The 18,212-nt window shown below is 43.5% G+C and overlaps 1 protein-coding gene and 1 long non-coding RNA gene across 6 annotated transcripts in view; one reads left to right on the forward strand and one right to left on the reverse strand.

The window, feature by feature from the left end:
* rnf24 (ring finger protein 24) overlaps positions 1 to 18,212 on the forward strand; it is a 181,479-nt gene that overhangs the window by 46,428 nt on the left and 116,839 nt on the right. Inside the window, exon 1 of one of the 5 annotated variants that reach the window (XM_069923578.1) lies at positions 11,766 to 11,827. The exons of 3 other annotated variants lie outside the window; for them this stretch is intronic. The gene's annotated coding sequence lies outside the window, so the exon portion shown is untranslated. Of the gene's footprint in view, positions 1 to 11,765; positions 11,828 to 18,212 lie in introns of those variants that run through there. One more of the 5 variants, XM_069923580.1, reaches the window with a different exon arrangement.
* LOC138757007 (uncharacterized) overlaps positions 1 to 18,212 on the reverse strand; it is a 105,332-nt gene that overhangs the window by 3,563 nt on the left and 83,557 nt on the right. The window lies entirely within an intron of this gene.

An 18,212-nucleotide genomic window follows, 5' to 3' on the forward strand; every position in this document is an offset into this window, starting at 1 on the left:
CAGAACCCCCACAAACTGACTGAAAGGACCCATCATCATCCTATGGGATGGAGAGCCAGAAGAAGAAGACGACAATGTACACTGAAATCCTTGCTGCATCTGAACAGGGGCATGGTTAGCGCCACTTCCAACCCTCGCAGGTTACGTCCACCCACACATACGATCTAAATTCAGGCACGGTTAGCGCAACATTATTACAACACCAACGACCTGGTTTTGAATCCAGTGCTGTCTATAAGGAGTCTGTGTGGGTTTCCTCTGGGTGCTCTGGTTTCCGCCCATATTTCAAAGATGTGCGGGGTTAATTTGTCACATGGGTTTAATTAGATAGCATGGGCTTGTGCACTGGAAGGACCTGCAACTCTTTTAAAAAAAAGAAATAACAAATAGACCGATAATAAGGGGCATTAGATAATGAGGGACAGAGATCAGGCCTTTTTCCCGGTCGGGAGTAGCAAACACCAGAGAACATCTGTACAAAGTTAAGGGAGGGAAGTTTAGGGGTAAAATTTTTATAGACAGGTAGTTGTGGGAGGAGGCTGAAACATTAGGGGCATTTAAAAGTCTCTTTGAAAGACACAGGGGTGAAAAAAATCAGATGGTTATGGGGTAGGAAGAGCTTAGTACTTTTTAAATTTTGGTAGGAATATATAGGTCGGCACAACATCGAGAGCCGAAGGGGCTGTACTGTGCTGCAGTGTTCTGTATTCAATTGCCATAGTGCAAGAAAACAATTATGGTGATACAGTAGTGAAGACAGTCTTTTTGCAGTCTGATCATAGATCCTCCTATGAGCAGGCAAACCCAGCCCATCCTGAGCAACTTATTACAAACCATGCATCATTTATGTCAATCTAGTTTTGGGAGTGAAACCCTCAGAAGTCTCACTCAGAAGTATCAGTAATGCGCACTGACCCACAAGGCCAAATAAAGACAGAAAATGTTCACAATACAGGTAATCCTCAACTTCCAACCCATGCAAGTTCCGTCCACCCACACATACGATCTAAATTTTTAAATAAATCTTTATTAAAACTACTGTACAAGTTCATATTTTGCTTTAAAAGTACTGTATACAGTGGTTGCCTGCTCCTGGTGGCAGCCCGAGGTCCCCTTTCCCAGCGGCAGCCGAGGTCCCCGTTCCCCGACTTATGACCAAGTTACAATCAATCCCTCCAACCCATTATGATCGTAAGTCAGGGACCACCTGTACTCAGGTCATTCAGGCAACATAAAGAGAGAAATGATGCTTCAAGCAGAGTAAAAGGGCATCCACCAAAAGTGTGAACTCTCTTTTTAAATCTCCTCCTCCTTGACCAGTGTTTAGGGAAGACTTGCTTCCTCTCGTGTTTAGTAGGTTCTGAGGTGAGGAATACCAACTGAAGGAGGAGGGAAGATGGCTTGTTTGTGAGATTATGCAGCCCTCCTGTTACTGGGAGCCGACACTGCCTCACAGGATGGATGTGTCCTTTCCCAGACTGACATCCCCACCACCAAGGTCATTGCTGCTCTTTTTTTTAAAACATATAGCCATTTACGGCCTTTCGAGTCTGCACCGGTTCACTGATTTTGTGTGCCCTCTTCAGGCATTGGTCCCGGTAGATCTTCATTCAATAACGATCGGCAAATTCAATGTCAACATCCACAGGGTTTCGCAGGGTATTCGGTAAATGGCGTGAGAGACCTGGAGAGCAGGTGGAGGACGGTTGGTTGCAATTGGCGGTACATCAACAAAACTCCAATTAATTAGAGGCGTGAGAGAGGAGCAGCAATCTAGGCACCTCCGAAGTGAAGTGTGCAGGAAATTGGTGTTTGCTTATGGATAAAACCCAGCATCCATATTCCATTAACCTTGACACAAACTGGCTGCAACAATCAGTCTCCAGCAGTATGTCTGCAGCCTGAATGGAATCTAGTCACTTTTTTTAATTTAAAAAAGTCAGCTGAACAGAAACAGTTGTAATACAGAGGAGCTGAGAGGTTCCAGCTTCACTGCTGTACTCTAATTGGTGTTTCCTTGTGAATTCCTGTCAGATGAAGCAATTTCCTGTCTATTCTGGTTTTTACTATAATAAAACGGTTGACATAATTGCCTCAAGTAAATACAAGCTATGTTTAAATTATTTTTGCTCTGCTATATAATAGAGAAATTTAAAAGACTCCTGGATAGGCACGTGCATTGAAGAAAAAAATTGAAGATTGTGGGTATGAGGTAGGGAAGAATTGGATGGCTGTGGAGGAGGTTTACATAGATCGGCACAATTATGTGGGCCAAGGGGCCTGTACTGTGCTTTAATCTTCCATGTTCTATAACAGCACCTTTCAGCTAACACAAATTTCACTGTAGATGTTCAGAAAATCGTTTTGTGTAACTTGAGTTCTGATAAAGATGGTTGTAGGACTGGCTGCTCTTGTGTCGCCACAGAGCTGCTGAAGCAAAGGGCCTGTTTTCTGTACTCTAAAACACTATAACGCTAGCTATAGCGCGAGTAATGTTCCCACGCTGCTTAAAAATTGTCCGCTATTGATATTTATTTCCTCTCTCTCCCACCGCGTCTTTCCCATGGCACAATTTATATCTTCATTTTAATCTTTTCTTCCTTCATGTTCCTGCACTCGCGCAAAAGATTGGGTCCTTTCTATCCCATTCTACACTTGCCCGATTACAAAGCCGGCGTCCGCAGACACCGGGGATTGTACTAGGGGCCGAGGCAGTCTATCCCTGACATAACCTGATGCCGGCGTTGAGAAGATTTTGCTTACACACTGGACTCTTTTGGCTGTTAATGTTTTTTTGGGACAACTTGCAAGATTAAAAGGGACTTCGGTCTGTGACGACAAGTTTCAGTTGATGAGCAGATAACACGAGGAAACACTTTTTAATGCAGCATGTCTGAAGGTCACTGCTTGAAAGGAGCAGCAAGACCAAAGAGGTTATTATGGACCATAGGATGGGGAGGGACCACACGCCTGTCTTCATTGACAGGACAGAAGTGGAGAGGATTAGTTCCTTCATGTTCCTGGGAATGTATATGTTGGAAGATCTCCACTGGAGCCAGCACATCAAGGTAATGGTGAAGAAGGCACACCAACGCCTCTACATTATGAAAAGTCCAAGAAGATTTGGCATACTCTGTCAAACTACTGCAGGTGCACTGTGGAATGTATACTGACTGGTTGCATCACAGCCTGGTTTTCAAACTCATGGAATGCAAAACGCTGCAGAAAGTGGGAAACCTAGCCAAATCCATGGCTACACTGAGCTCCCAGCCACTGAAGACATCAATGTGAAACACCGACTCTGGAAGGCAGCAAGCATCAGAAAGGCTCCCTGTCTCCATGGTCACCATCTCTTCTCACTGATGCCTTCAGGCAGGGAACACGGAAGCATTTTTATTTCCCCCAGTAGCCTTCATCTCTGGAACCTCCCCATGCTGCCCACACACTAATAAAATCTCATCTCCTCTCACTTCAGTGATAACCCTTTGAAATGAAATCAGGGAAATAATTGAATGAGAAATGTTTGCAGGGCTGCAGGGGAAAGGGAGTAGATGTGACGAAGGACTTTCAAAGAGCGGACATTGGCTGTATTGTGCTCAGAACCTTTCTAACGTATCTGTGCTATGCTCCACAGCAGTTGAGACCAGAGTTGCTCTCTCCTCAAGTGTGAGGCAACCCATTGATTTTCATTTAACTGAAGAAACCCTCAAATCCTACCCTCACACTCCCCCCCCTCAAGTGATGTGAGATTGTTCCTTATACATATTCCGTTTGAGCCATGCCTTTTGTGTGGAATGTGGGGGAGAGAGGGAATTACCGTCAGACGTACCTTGAGTCATTGGTCTGGGCACCCTGCCATTTGCAAATGAGAATAAATCATGGTTCATGCACAGAACTAAAAAGGAAGGGCCCTGACTAAACTTGACACGTGGAAGAAGAAACAAGGTGGAATGGGAAAGGGGGAAAAGTTTATTTGCGCCAAGTACCTAGCATTACAGCATTATCTCTAGCATTACAGGTAGCAATACAAACACACAATTTGCAGAGTATGCGAATACAATGACCAATTAGCATAAACTAAAGGTAGATAAAACTAAAACTATTATGGAGTTTATTCAGGAGCCCGATGGCTGCAGAGAAGAAGAGGAGTAAAACATGAGAGTCTTCAGAGACGGTGGCTGACGCTGGAGAAACTCAGAAGGTCAAACAGAGTGCTTTATTGAGTAAAGATACATAACCAACATTTCGGGGAATGTCTGTTGGCACATGCTTTCACACCCTTGAGTCTTTTCCCTGAAGGGAGAAGAGAGTGGGTCGGGGCTGTGACGCAGCATGTTGACTGGAGTTCTGGGGCAGCAGAAGATGTAGATGGAGTCTATGGAGGAGAGGGAAGTTTGTTTTATGTTTTAAGCTGTATTCACTACCTTTTGGAGCTTCATGTGTTCTCGAGGAGTGTAGCTGCCATGTGACGCTGTGATGCATCCAACAAATGTTTTCAATGTAAAAGTTATTAAGGCTACTCAGAAACCATTGTTCCCGCAAGATTTCAGTGTGCTGAAGCTGTTCAGGAAGAATGAGCAGAGGAGGTTTGTTGCAATAATACAAAGAATGAAAGTTTCAGTGAAGTGAAGAGAAAGGAAAAATGTGTTTGCTTCTGCTTAAGAGCCGAGATGATTCAAAGCTCTTCTTTGACACAGCCTGTTTTCTCTCCCCAATGACTCAGCTGAACCTGCTGAGTATTCCCAGAACCTTGCGTTTGTTTCAGGTAGCAGCGTCTGCAGTTTATTTTCCTCTGGTTTGAGGATGTGTAAACAGATGCATTCAGAGTTATACAGGGTGCAAAGTAGAGGATTCAAAGTTTATGCAACAAAAAAGGAGTTTGGATTTAGCCCACTGCTCTACTCATTATACACCCATGACTGTGTGGCCAGGCACAATTTCAGTGCCATCTACAAGTGTGCCAATGACACCACAGTTGTCAGCAGAATTACAAACGGCAAGAGGAAACGCACAGGAGGGAGAAGCCTCGAGTGATGCAACACAACAATCTTATGCTCAATATCAGCAAAACCAAGGAGATGATTGCGAACTTCAGGAGGAAGTCAGGGAAACACGACCCAGTCCTCATCGAGGGCTCAGTAGTGGAGATGGTCAAGAACTCCAAATTCATGGATGTCAGCATCTCCGAGGATCTGTCCTGGAGCCTCCATATTGATGCAATCACAAAGAAGGCTCGCCAGTGGCTATACTTTGTGGGATGTCTGAGGAGTTTCAGTATGTCACCAAAGACTCTCATAAACTTCACCGTGGAGAGCATTCTGACTGGTTGCATCACTGCCTGGTATGGAGGCAGCAACTCTCAAGGAAAGAATAAACTCCAGATGGTTGTGAACTCAGCCCGCAACATCACAGAATATCTATATGAGGCGGTGTCTTAATAAAGCAGCCTCTATCCTTAAAGGCCCCCACCACCCAGGCCATGCCCTCTTCACTCTGCTACCATTGGGGGAAAAAAGATACAGGAGCCTAAAGACGAGCTCACAGCAGCACAAGGACAGCTTCTACCCCTCTGCCATTAGATTCCTAAATAATCAATGAACCAAAGACCCTGCCTTACTTTTTGTGCACTAGTATTTTATTTTTTATATATTAATGTTGTAAGATGGTTATAATAGGAATGTTTGCTCTCTGATGCTCCTGCGATGCACCAAATTTTTGACTTGGTCATGACAATAAATTCTGATACTTATAGAAGCTTTTATCAGTGCCAGAATGATTGGCGAACCAATGGGGCCCAGATTTAGAATATCAATGGGAAAAGAAGTCACAAGATGATGGATTTGTTTTGTAACTGTATTTATGGTATGGAATGCAAAGTCTGAAAGTGGGGTTGAGTCGAGGCCAAACTGCCACAGGCATGGTGAGCAGCTGAATGTGGTACCATCAGCCATGTGTAAATGGAAAGGGCACTGAGGAGCGAGCAGCCCTGAGAATAAATAGAATCAGAATAATCAGAATTTATTGTCGTGAACATGTTGTAAAATTTTGGGGTTTTTTGCAGCAGTAGTATTAGTATCAGTAGTTCCTCTATTTGCACGAAAGCCGCACTGTGATTCTGGGAGAATATTCTCGGCGACACTAGGTATTATTCTATTTAGTAGAATCCTAGCGAAGATTTTTAACGTCGAAGTACTCGAGATGGCAGAGGTCGACAGCATCAAGTCCACGCTGCTGAAGATCCAGCTGCGCTGGATGGGTCACGTCTCCAGAATGGAGGACCATCGCCTTCCCAAGATCGTGTTATATGGCGAGCTCTCCACTGGCCACCGTGACAGAGGTGCACCAAAGAAGAGGTACAAGGACTGCCTAAAGAAATCTCTTGGTGCCTGCCACATTGACCACCGCCAGTGGGCTGATATCGCCTCAAACCGTGCATCTTGGCGCCTCACAGTTTGGCGGGCAGCAACCTCCTTTGAAGAAGACCGCAGAGCCCACCTCACTGACAAAAGGCAAAGGAGGAGAAACCCAACACCCAACCCCAACCAACCAATTTTCCCCTGCAACCGCTGCAACCGTGTCTGCCTGTCCCGCATCGGACTTGTCAGCCACAAACGAGCCTGCAGCTGACGTGGACTTTTTACCCCCTCCATAAATCTTCGTCCGCGAAGCCAAGCCAAAGAAAAGTATTACAGTGTAAATATTGCTAAAAATTACATTTAAAAATAAATAATGCAATAAAAATGAGAGAAAGTGAGGAAGTATGTGGGTCATTGTCCATTCAGGCATCTTATGGCGGAGGGGAAGAAGCTGTCCTTGTGCCACGCTGGGTGTTCGTCTTTAGGCTCCTGCATCTCCTTCCCAATGGTAGCAGAGTGAAGAGGGCATGGTCTGGGTGGTGGGGGTCCTTGAAGGTAGAGGCTGTTTTCTTGAGACACCGCCTTTTATATAGATGTCCTGGGAAGAGCGGAGACAGATGCCCGTTCACAACTCTAGTTGGTTCCTGTCCTGTGCATTGGGACCTCCATACCAGTCAGTGTGCAGTAAGTCAGAACCAAACATTTTTCACATAAGATACAAAGTACAAAAAAGAAACAAATAAATATTTATTTGTTCATTTCCGCAACTTCTGTGCATCTGTGGTGCTTATGCATGCATGCACGCACACAAAAGCCTGCTAAATTTTAAAAGTTTTGTGGAGTCCAAATTCTCGGGTGGTTTGGATTTCTGGAATCTGGTTTTTTGGACTTTTACTGTACATGGATGGGAGGGATATGGAGGACTCTGGCCTGGGTGCAGGTCAATGAGTCTACACACATACTAATGGGCAAAACAGCCTATCTCTGACCTGTGGCTCCAAAGAACCTAGCCTTGCACTTGGCCAATGGGCTTATACGACTGTCTCTTCCCTCCATAGGTGCTGCCTTATCTACTGAGTTCCTCTCACACACTGTGAGAAGCTGGAGAGATCCATCAGCCAGGCAGCATCGATGGAGAGAAATGTACAGTCCGTGTTTTGGGTCAGGTTCATTTTTGAGTCTCGAGAAAGGGTCTTGACCCATTTCTCTCTCCAGACACTGACTGACTTCCTGTGCCCCTCCAGCTTCTCTCTGAGTGCTCAAGATTCCAGTATTTTCAGTTCTTGTGCATCTCGAGGTTCCAGCAATTTCTTTTCAGCCAGTGAAGTATGCTTGAAACCAAACCCCAATGAAAAATATCCTTCAAATCCCTGCCAGAAGATTTTAATTAAATTAGAGGACAGGATGTATATAAGTTGCTGACTGATCGGGTCAAGGAGACCAAGAGCCCTGTTTTAACATGTTTCTGGACCATCCCCCAACACAGATGAGGCCTGTGTCACACATCAAAGGACTGGTAAACAGTGGGAAGCGAATGAGCACTGACCACCCACGAAATATCTCCACAAACCGTCCTGGGACACCCCCGTCGTGCGTCGGATGGGAATTATCTGAGAGGACTGGTGCTCAGCTTGTCTCTTGCGTTTGCCTAGCAACAAAACAGAACTAACAGCATGACTGGCAAAGACTTTTCTTTGGGAGGAATTCACAAAACTTTGGAGACCTAATTTTTAAACGTTAACTCCCGGTATATCTTTTTTATGAAGAAGAATTGTTCATTTTTAATTTTATAGTAACAACCCATTCACCATCATTCTCCAGCATTTATTTTATTGAATCAGAATTTATTGTCATGAACATGTCACAAATTTGTTGTTTTGCAGAAGCGTTACAGTCCAAACATTGATGTAATTTGCATTTCAAAATAAATCAAAGTTGATTGTTGCTTCGCCTGGAAAGTCTGGGTTCCTGGATGGTGGGGAGGGAAAGGGAAGGAGTGGAATCCTTTGGATCTGACAGATATTGTGAAGGATTGTGTATTGAATGCGAAGGATGGTAAGTTAGAATTTATTGCCATGAGCGGGTCAGGAAATTTGTTGTTTCGCAGGAGCGAATATTGCTATAAATTACATTTCAAAATAAATACAGTAGAGCAAGAAAATAGGATAAAGTGAGGTCATGTCCATTCAGAAATGTGATGGTGGAGGGGAAGCTGTCCTTGTGCCACTGGGTGCTCGTCTACAGGCTCCTGTACCTCCTTCCTGAAGGTAACAGAGTGAAGAGGAGAGGGCCTGGGTAGTTGCGGACCTTGAGGATAGAGGCTGCTTTCTTAAGACATCTCCTCTTGTAATTTCCTTGATAGAGAGGTGACTGGTGCCTGCGATATCACAGGCCGAGTTAACAAGTCTCAGGAGATTTTCCTGCCTTGAACATTGGCACCTCCAGTGATGCAACCAGACAGGTACACCTGTAGAAATTTTCATGAGTCTATGGTGACATACTGAATCTCCTCAAAAGGTAGAGGTGCTGGTGAGCCTTCTTCGTGACTCCATCAACATGGAGGGCCCAGGACGGATCTTCAAAGGCAGTAACATCCAGGAACTTGACCCTTTTATTGCCCTTTCAATTGCAATATTTCTTATCTACTACAAACCCCAACATTTATGAGAAACTGAACCAAGAGTATTGAATCTTTGCGTTCTGGCCAGGTTTGGATTATAAAAGGATTTGACGGAATTCAGCCCAGCATCCATGCCATCTGAAGGGGTTTCCAGGCTATTACTTGCCTGCTCCACGGTTGCAGCATGGAAGTCCAACTTCTTTCATTCAAGAATGTTTTTAAATAAAGTGAGTAGTTCTACCTCTGCCACTTAGCAGAGAATTCCAGACCTCACTGATCCTTTAGATGAAAACTCCCACCCCACCTACCCTCTAACATTAGATCCTCTCTGCTTATTGATTCCTCGGTAAAGACAAATACTCCATTTTTCCCCCTCCATATTTTATGTACTTCAGTTAATTCTCCCCTCATATTTCTCAATTCCAAAGATAATAACATAGCTAAAACCTTTCAGTGCTCAAGGGTGCAAAAAGAGTCCTGCTGGAACATCTGGAGTTTTTCAGGTGCAACCTACCCTCTGTGTGCAATGGTGACCAGAACTCTGCTCAGGAGTCCAACTGGTTCCAGTGTGGCTCCAGAGGCAGATACACGCCAGCTAGGGTAGGGAGTGCAGGCCACTACATTCAACAAAGCGTGAGCGAACACCATAGATGGTCCTGATGCTTCATTGCCTGATGAGCTGAACACCTTCTGTGTCCGCTTTGAGAAGGAGAACCAAACAGTGCCTATGAGAATCCCTGAGAATCCTGTGATATCTGTCTCTGAGGGTGATGTCAGAACATCATTCAAGAGGGCGAACCCTTGCAATGGGTGAGGCCCTGACGGTGTACCTGGCAAGGTATCGAAAATCTGTGCCAACTAACTAGCCCACTGCTTTTGAAGTAGATTAAATCTCCACTGAAATGGTTGTTACATTCTTGAAATACACCATTGACAGAAGTCATACTAAAGGACACTAAACACTGATACAAAGGTTTAGGTAACTGGCTCAGAACGTGACCTCCCCCATTTGTGCAATATTTGAAAATATTTTTTAGTTTAAAATCATTATTGAAATTTAATGTTGTCATAAAACTTTACTGGTGTTGAGGACGAAGATGCGTAAGTACTGATTTTGCTGAAGTTTGAATTCTGAGGCTTCCTCTGGGAGGACTGGGGAGTGGAGTGCCTATTGGTGACCATTGTAATTTTTGTCCCTCATCCCATCACTGAGTTGCCTCATTAAGGCAAAGAACAAGCCCTGGCCACAGATGTTGTATCATCAACCTTAGAGAATGAATCCAACGTTACTCCTTCTGTACTGAAGTTAACATTGTTGTCTGCTTCTTCTCAGTTTACAGATTGCATTTTAAGCTCTTTTCATTCACAGCTCATGGCAAATACTTATCAAGGGTGATTAACTAGGGAGAAAGACAAGAGGGCCTTGTGAAGTTTCCTGTAGAAAGATTCATTGTTCACTGAGAGCAGTATGAATCCTGATTTCCCCTTGACTCTCCACATCTGGCAATCACACTGGGCACTCTCCAACCAGATGGCAGTAAGTTGGGCTTCTCCAGTTTCTGTTAGGCCCCACCCACTCATTCTCAAAATACCTCATTAGTCTTCAGTCATTCATGAAATTCCCCAAAATTTCTTGTCAGTTGGACATTTTCAGTAACAACTGAGCCCCAGTCAGTTACAATCAAAGCAGTGCCATCAGTCCAATATCCCTTCTGCCTTGAATTGAATCACTCCTCGGCTCAGTCTACCACAATAGCGTGGATCCCCATCTCATGCCCTTGCTGACATGTCTATCCATGGGGTCATGCACAGCCAGACTGAGACCATTTGCAAATTGGAGGAACACATCGTCTTCCATCTGGGCCCACTCCAACCAATGTCATTAACATCAACTTTTCCGGATTTCTTTAAACACCCTCCCCACTTTCCCCCCCCAGCTCTGTCTCTCTCCCTTTTCCCTCTGTCTCCTTTCATACAGACAAATCAATTCTCACCTTTCCCCTTATCCTATCCAATTACCACCTTCTGTTGGACTGGACTCTTCCCACAGCCAGCGCTGTCTCTGTTCTGAGATTTTTCTGATTTATTTTTATTGCTTATTCTTTGCTTCCTTGAAGAAGGGCTCAGGCCCGGATCGTCAGCAGTATAAAGGTATTTGTCTCCTACGAATGCTCCTCCTGCATTTTGCTGCGTTTTTACTACAATCAAAGCATGTGCAGACTTTTGTGTTTTATTCCCTTGAATTGTTTCATGCCACACGTGCAAGATACAGTGGAAAGCTTTATTTTACATGCTAGCCTGGCAAGCAAGCCCATACTCATGTACAGAACGTAGAGCAGTAATATAACAAAAGTGCAGCATGTAGTGTTACATTAGGTCCAAATGTGCAGGTACGGGGTTATTATAAGTGCAGCATTACTAAGGCAAAGTGCAGAATATAGAGAAAAGTACAGTTAATCCGTGAAGGGAAATCAGTGAGAGGCTCATTCAAGAGTCTGATAAGCCCAGGGAAGAAGCTATCCTTGAATTAGGGAGATGCATGCTTTTAAGCTCTTGTATCTGTGCGACGGAAGGGGGCAAAAGAGGGGTCATTGGTGCAGGATGGTCCTTTCATATACTGGCAGCTTTCTCGAGGTAGAGGGAGATATAGACAGAGTCGAATGAGAGGAGGTTGGTTTGCATTTATTCTCTCTCATTGCCCCATAATGCTGTGATTTTATTTTCTCAGCTCATCTTTTTGCATCAGGAAAGTAACACAGCAGCGTGTCTTTGGGTTGGGGAAGGAAACTTGAGCATCCAAAGGGAATCTGCGCAGTCACAGGGAGAATGTGTAGACTCTGCAGAAAGAGAGGTCAGAATTCTGTCGAAGTCCATTTTCAGATAAGCTATATCCCACTCCGGTTCTGCTGTTCCCACCTATCTTTTACCTGTTCCCATTTTCATGGCCCATTCCGCTGCTCACCTTTCACTCAACTCCCCCTCCTGACCTTTTCCTCCGCTCTACTTTCATTTGTCCAGTATCCTGTGTCCTTTTGACCCCTCCCTCCCACCACATCCCCTTGCTGTCTCTTCTTCCCATCTTAGTCTCACTGAAGTGTCTTAACCTATATCGTTGATGGACCATTTCTCCTCACGGCTGCTGCCGGATCCACTGAGTCCCTCCTCTTTACTTGCTTGTTCACAATCCCCACATCTGCAGTTTCTGGTGATCTCTTGAACTCGAGCTCTCTTGTTCAGTTTGTAATGTACTGGTTTTAAAAAGAAATTCTTCCAAGGAAACCTGAAGAATTCTCTGCCCCATTGTTTTTACACCAGTTCTACCTTAATTAATGTTAAGGTCATTAAAATGCCTTTTGTTGCTACCATATTTTGCCCTTAGTGAGATATTTGCTAACTCTCTAAATGCACTCAATCCGATACCCTACGAGGTCATTGCACCTTTGTTTTCAACCTCTTATGGCCTCATTTAATGGTTCTTTGATTATAGAACATTACAGCATAGATCATTCCCTTCAGCCCACTATGTTGTGCCAACCATAGATACCTACTAAAAAACACAAATCCTTTCCTACTTCATAATCCTCTATTTTTATTTCATCCAAATGCCTGGCAAAGAGACTCCAACCCTAACCACAAACAGTAGTGCATTCCAGGCACTCACTTGCTGTGCAAAATAATCTTAGCCCCAATGTCTCCCCTTTACTTTGTACAGATGTCCTCTGGTGTTTGCTACTCCTGGCCTGGGAAAAAGAGGCTGACTGTGCACCTTATCAATGCCTCTCATAATCTTGTTAACTTCTATTAAGTCACTTCTCATCCCTCTTTGCTCCAAAGAGAAAGGTCCTAGCTCTGCTAACCTTACCTCATAAGACATATTTTCCAATCCAGGCAACATCCTGGTAAATCTCACCTGCACCCTCTCAATAGCTTCCACATCTTTCCTGTAATGAGGTGACTAGAACTGAGCCCAATATTCTAAAGTGTGGTCATGACTCTAATAATGATTGTTACAGTAATGTTGCTCCATTTCTCTCAGCTGCATTCCTACAGAAGTCCTGATAACACGATTCATCTGTGCTCTCCACCACTCAGCAGTCATTTTCCTGCCTTTGATTCCTCTGCCCCTCCAATCTCGTTTACTCAATGCTCAAGATTCTTTTCACAGCGGGCCAGGCAGAATTTCTACTCGGTAACTGCAAACCACCCTCAAAAAATAAGATACATAGACCAAAGAGAGAAATATAAACAAATAAAGAAATGTAAACAAACTGTGTAATACAGAAATAAATTAAAAATCAGTCATAAATAGCATGCAAAGAAAGAGTCCTTAAATGATTGAGCTTGTTGTTGAGTCTGATGGTCGAGGGGTAGCAGCTGTTCCTGAACCTGGTAGTGCAAGTCTTGTGGCACCTAGACCTCTTTACTGATGGCAGCAGCGAGAACAGAGCATGTAGTGTGGATCCTTGATGGTTTGTGCTGCTTTCCAACCGCAGTGTTCCATGCAGAATTTCTCGACGGAGGGGAGAGTTTTGCCTGTGATGTCCTGGGTTGTGTCCACTATCTATTGCAGGGCTTTACACTTAGGGGTATTGGTGTCCCTATACCAGGCCATGATGTAGCCAGTCAGCACACTTTCCACTACATATCTGTAGAAGTTTACCAAGATTTCCGATGTCATACCGAACCTGTGCAAACTCCTGAGAAAGTAATGGCGCTGACATGGTTTCCTTGTGATGACATTAGTATTTTGAGTCCAGGAAAGGTCCATCCAAGCCAGTTTAACACTTTCCACCCTCCAAATGTTACCATCAGTATAATTCCTTTGTTTTCCGCTGGTTTTCCACCCCTTGCTTTGTTGTGGCCAATTTTGACTTGCGTTCTATATTCTGTGTTCTGTGGCAAATCTGGGCCATGAGGGAGAGCGAGTTCCTGTTGACCTCTTAAGGTTTGGCAGCTTTTACATAGGCATTGGCTTTGGGACCACATGACGCAGGAGTGGAATTAGGCCGTTTGGCCCATTGAATCCTCCTTGCCATTCCATCACAGCTGATTTACTCTCCTTTACAACACTATGTAATTCTTGATTCCCTTCTAATTCTTTTTTTTAATTTAAATCCATTCACAATGTTAGAAGCCAATTTTGGCCATTGAAAACCATGTCGCCAGTTACATCCAATCAACCTATCAAACCCATATGTTTATGGAGGACCTAACTCTACCTCTATCTTAAATATACCATTGACGTAGCCTCCACAGACGTTTGCAGCAACGTGTTCCATACATTCACCACCCTCTGGGTAAAGAAACTTATCTTTATCCCTGTGAATGTCGCCTGTGATAACCATTGAGGTAACTCAGAATTAGCAATAATATATGGAGATACAGAGAGATGATGGGTTAGTTTTCTATGCCAGGCTTAGTCATGACCTGACTCCTGTGGCCACAAAAGGATACACTGAAGACAAATCTCAAGGAAAGAAACAATGTGCTTCAGAAGCTGGGAGGAGTGACCCCACTCTGAGGAATAACACACCTAATCAGAGCCAAAATTTGCATGAAGAAGGGGGAAAGGAAGACCAGTTGGATAAGTGGACCAGAAGGCTGTAAACACTAGGGAAATTCTACATGTAAACCCTCCCAAGTGAGGCTTGGATCTCTTGTAAACTGAATTTGTTTAATACTTTTAAATATTTTATTTAATATTACTTACATGCAGTAATTATTATTATACAACAGATATAAAAAAACAAAATTATTACATACATGATGGTTTTCACCCCACCCGCCCACCCAACCTTCCCTCCCAAAAAAAATATACAAATTGAAAATAGTTTTAAAAAATTATAGGTATAAAATGATAAGAAAAAAGAAAGTAAAAAAAGATCTTTGGATTGCAGAGAGAGAGAGATGTGTAGAACAATTCATCAGTTCTAACATAAACATACAGAGGATAATTTTGCAGGGCTTGAAGGACAAAAAGGATATCACTACAAATTTAAACCCATTATTTGAGTGTATGGGCACCAGATTTATAAAAACATAGAATAGTTATTTCTTAAATTATAAGTATTTTTTTTCTAAACTTTGAATTTCAGCATGCCTCCTTGGTAGAGTTAAAGATGTATCTGATTTCCAAGTACTTGCAATACATTAACAAATTTCAGTTGATAAATTGATAATTTAATTCCTTCCATACAGTCACCCAAAAAGGTCTCACATTGAGACAAGATCATATTGAATGTATAAATGTTCTTACCACACCTAAAACATTGATCTGATAAATTTGATTTCAATCTATTCATTTTCAGTGGTGTAAGATATAATTGATGTAAAAAAAATTATATTGAACTAATCCATATCTTACATTCATACAATCCCTACATAAATGTCCCCACATTTGTTGGTCTATTGTAATATTCAAATCTGTTTCCCATCGCTGTCTAGATTTATACACTCCTGATTTTGGAGTTCCTGCTTGTAATAATGAATATATCAAAGAAATATTTTTTAACTATCCCTCTCCCTTTTTAAATATTTAACTGACTGTGATAAGTTTAAGCCCTTGCCTCTGGTTCATTCTGACTGTCAGTCCCACTCTGCAGTATATAATCCTTCTTCAGAAAAGTAAACCACTACAATCGGCGCTGTTAAGAAGACCTTCAGTTGATAAATGGAGCCATCAGAATTACAGGAGGCAGGTCTGTTGTTTCATTTTGCCTGATATCATCATACTTTCAATGACAAATGAATACATTCTGCAGCAGTTGCTCTACATCTTGTAATTCACACCTTCATACCATTCACATGCAATCATTTGTATTTTGTTTACTGACTTCAACTGATATGGGCTCATTTTTATTTTTAAGTTGTTTTGTTTCCTTCATATTTTTGTTTAATGACACCATTTCTGGCATTCTTTACATTGTGGAAATGGTGAGAAATAAGAAGTCTCGTTACTGATCTTGGAGCTTAATCTCATCCGGTCTCCTTACCAGAGAAACAATGTTAGAGAAGACTTCAATATTATATAAAGGTTTAAAAGGGTTTGACAATTCCATCGTAAGGGTATTCAAACCCAATGGTTTCAAGGTTTTTATTGTCACCTAATACATGTAAAAAATGTAACATAAAGGATATATTTTAGCTTTCGCCTGCCATAAGCCACAGAATAAGTTGCCATGAGCATTGCCCGGTACCCATAACAAGAGAAGCAAAAGATTTCCCTCAGAGGCACTGAGGGCCCATGGATTCGCCCAGCTCTCCCGCAGCCTCTGCAGCCGCACAGACTCCTGTTCAACTTATCAGCAACCCAAGCTCCAGATCCAAAGCTCCGACACAATCAGGAAACCTTCAGCGCCCGAGGCCCTTCTTGCCTTCAGCATCCTCTTGAATTCTGGCTCTGATACCTGGTTCCCATGACCCTTGTGTCCCGCAGCCTGTGCAGGCCCCCGCGACTGTATATCACCCGCAGCCTGTGTGGGTCCTGCGGCCACTGAGCTCCTCGCTGGTCTGCAGCCGTGTCACCATCCTGTAGGGTTTATCCTCTGCTTCTCTTTCTCAATGGGGGGGGGGGGATGAAGGGGTGTTCTCCCCTTTTCTAGTGTCCTGCACTGGCCTGCTGGACCCCAGAGTCTGCACCCTTCATGGTCGCTGCCGAGCACAGGTGCCGCCATCTTGGAAACAGACCTCATGGCTACAGGATTATACTTGTAACCACCATTGGCTCCATTTAAAACCTGCAAGGAGCCACCGGTATTAGGACAAGGTGGTTGAAATCTTCAGAGCAGTGCTGTGACTCCGCTCTCTAAGATCTGCACCAACAATGCTTCCTTTACAGCAGCCCTTTTTTTAACGGTTATGTTAAAGTTGTATAAGACATTGGTGAGGCCAAATTTGGAGTATTGTGTGCAGTTTTGGTCACCTAACTACAGGAATGATATTAATAAGATAGAAACAATGCAGAAAAGATTTACTAGGATGTTGCCTGGACTTCAGGAACTGAGCTACAGGGAAAGGTCAGGACTTTATTCCCTGGAACGTAGAAGAACGAGGGGAGATTGGATAGAGGTATTTAAAATTATGAGGGAGATAGACAGTAAATGTAGATAGGTTTTTTCCACTAAGGGTAGGTGAGATACAAACCAGAGGAGATGTGTTAAGAGTGAAAGGGGAAACATTTAGGGGGAACAAGAAGGGGAACTTCTTCACACAGAGAGTGGTGGGGGTGTGGAATGAGCTACCAGCTGAGGTGGTGAATGCAGGCTCAATTTTCGCATTTAAGAAAAATTTGGACAGATACATGGATAGGAGGGGTATGGAGGTTTATGGACTAGGTGCAAGTGACTGGGAGTAGGCAAAAAAAATGGTTCAGCACGGACCAGAAGGGCCAAAGGTGCCAGTTTCTGTACTGTAGTGTTCTATGGTTCTGTAAGCTAGTTACTGATTACTTCCATAACAAATTCAAAAGAAGTCACTTTGCACAAAGAATAGGTGGAGTACAAATATCTGCTACCTGGAGCAGTCTAAAGCCCCTTTCACACTTGCCAGTGATCCCAGGAATCGAACGCCAATCGGCCTTTAAAGTGGCAAATGTGAAAGCAAAATCTGCTCAACGCCAGCGTCAGATGATGTCATCTCATGCCGGGGATTTCCAGCCTCAACCCCTAGTACAATCCCCAGCATCTGGCAGACGCTGGTGTTGAAATCAGACAAGTGTGAAACGGGCAGCAACATTGCAGACACTTGCGATTAAAGGTAGAACAGACCAAATGCCAGGGATAAACCCTTGCAAGTGTGAAAGCGTTCAGTGTCCCCGTTAGGAGTGGTCTAGTGTGAAAGGCCAAACCCCATTCCTATCCCGGGACACTGAATGGTCGATTTACTGGGATGCAAGTATGAAAGCAGCTTAAGTAACAAAGATGTACTTATGGGCAAAAAGCAATCATACAGCATAGAATAGGTCCTTCAGCCCAACTTACCCATACCAATAGTGTTGAAATTCTGGCCTAGTCCCATTTGCCTTATTTGATCCATATCCTTCTATGCCCCTCTTATTTCTAACCCTCACCCTAACTCTATTAATAATGTCATTTAAGTGTTGTCATTGTGCCTGCTTCTACAGTTTCCTCTGATGCTCACTCCAGAGATGGAACACCCTTTGAATGAAAAGGTTGCCTCTTGTATCCCTCTTGTATCTTTGCCCTCTCACCTTGAATCTATGCTCTCTAGTTCTAGAA

Source organism: Narcine bancroftii, chromosome 3 (assembly GCF_036971445.1).
Source record: "Narcine bancroftii isolate sNarBan1 chromosome 3, sNarBan1.hap1, whole genome shotgun sequence".
In the NCBI taxonomy this organism is placed as follows: domain Eukaryota; kingdom Metazoa; phylum Chordata; class Chondrichthyes; order Torpediniformes; family Narcinidae; genus Narcine; species Narcine bancroftii.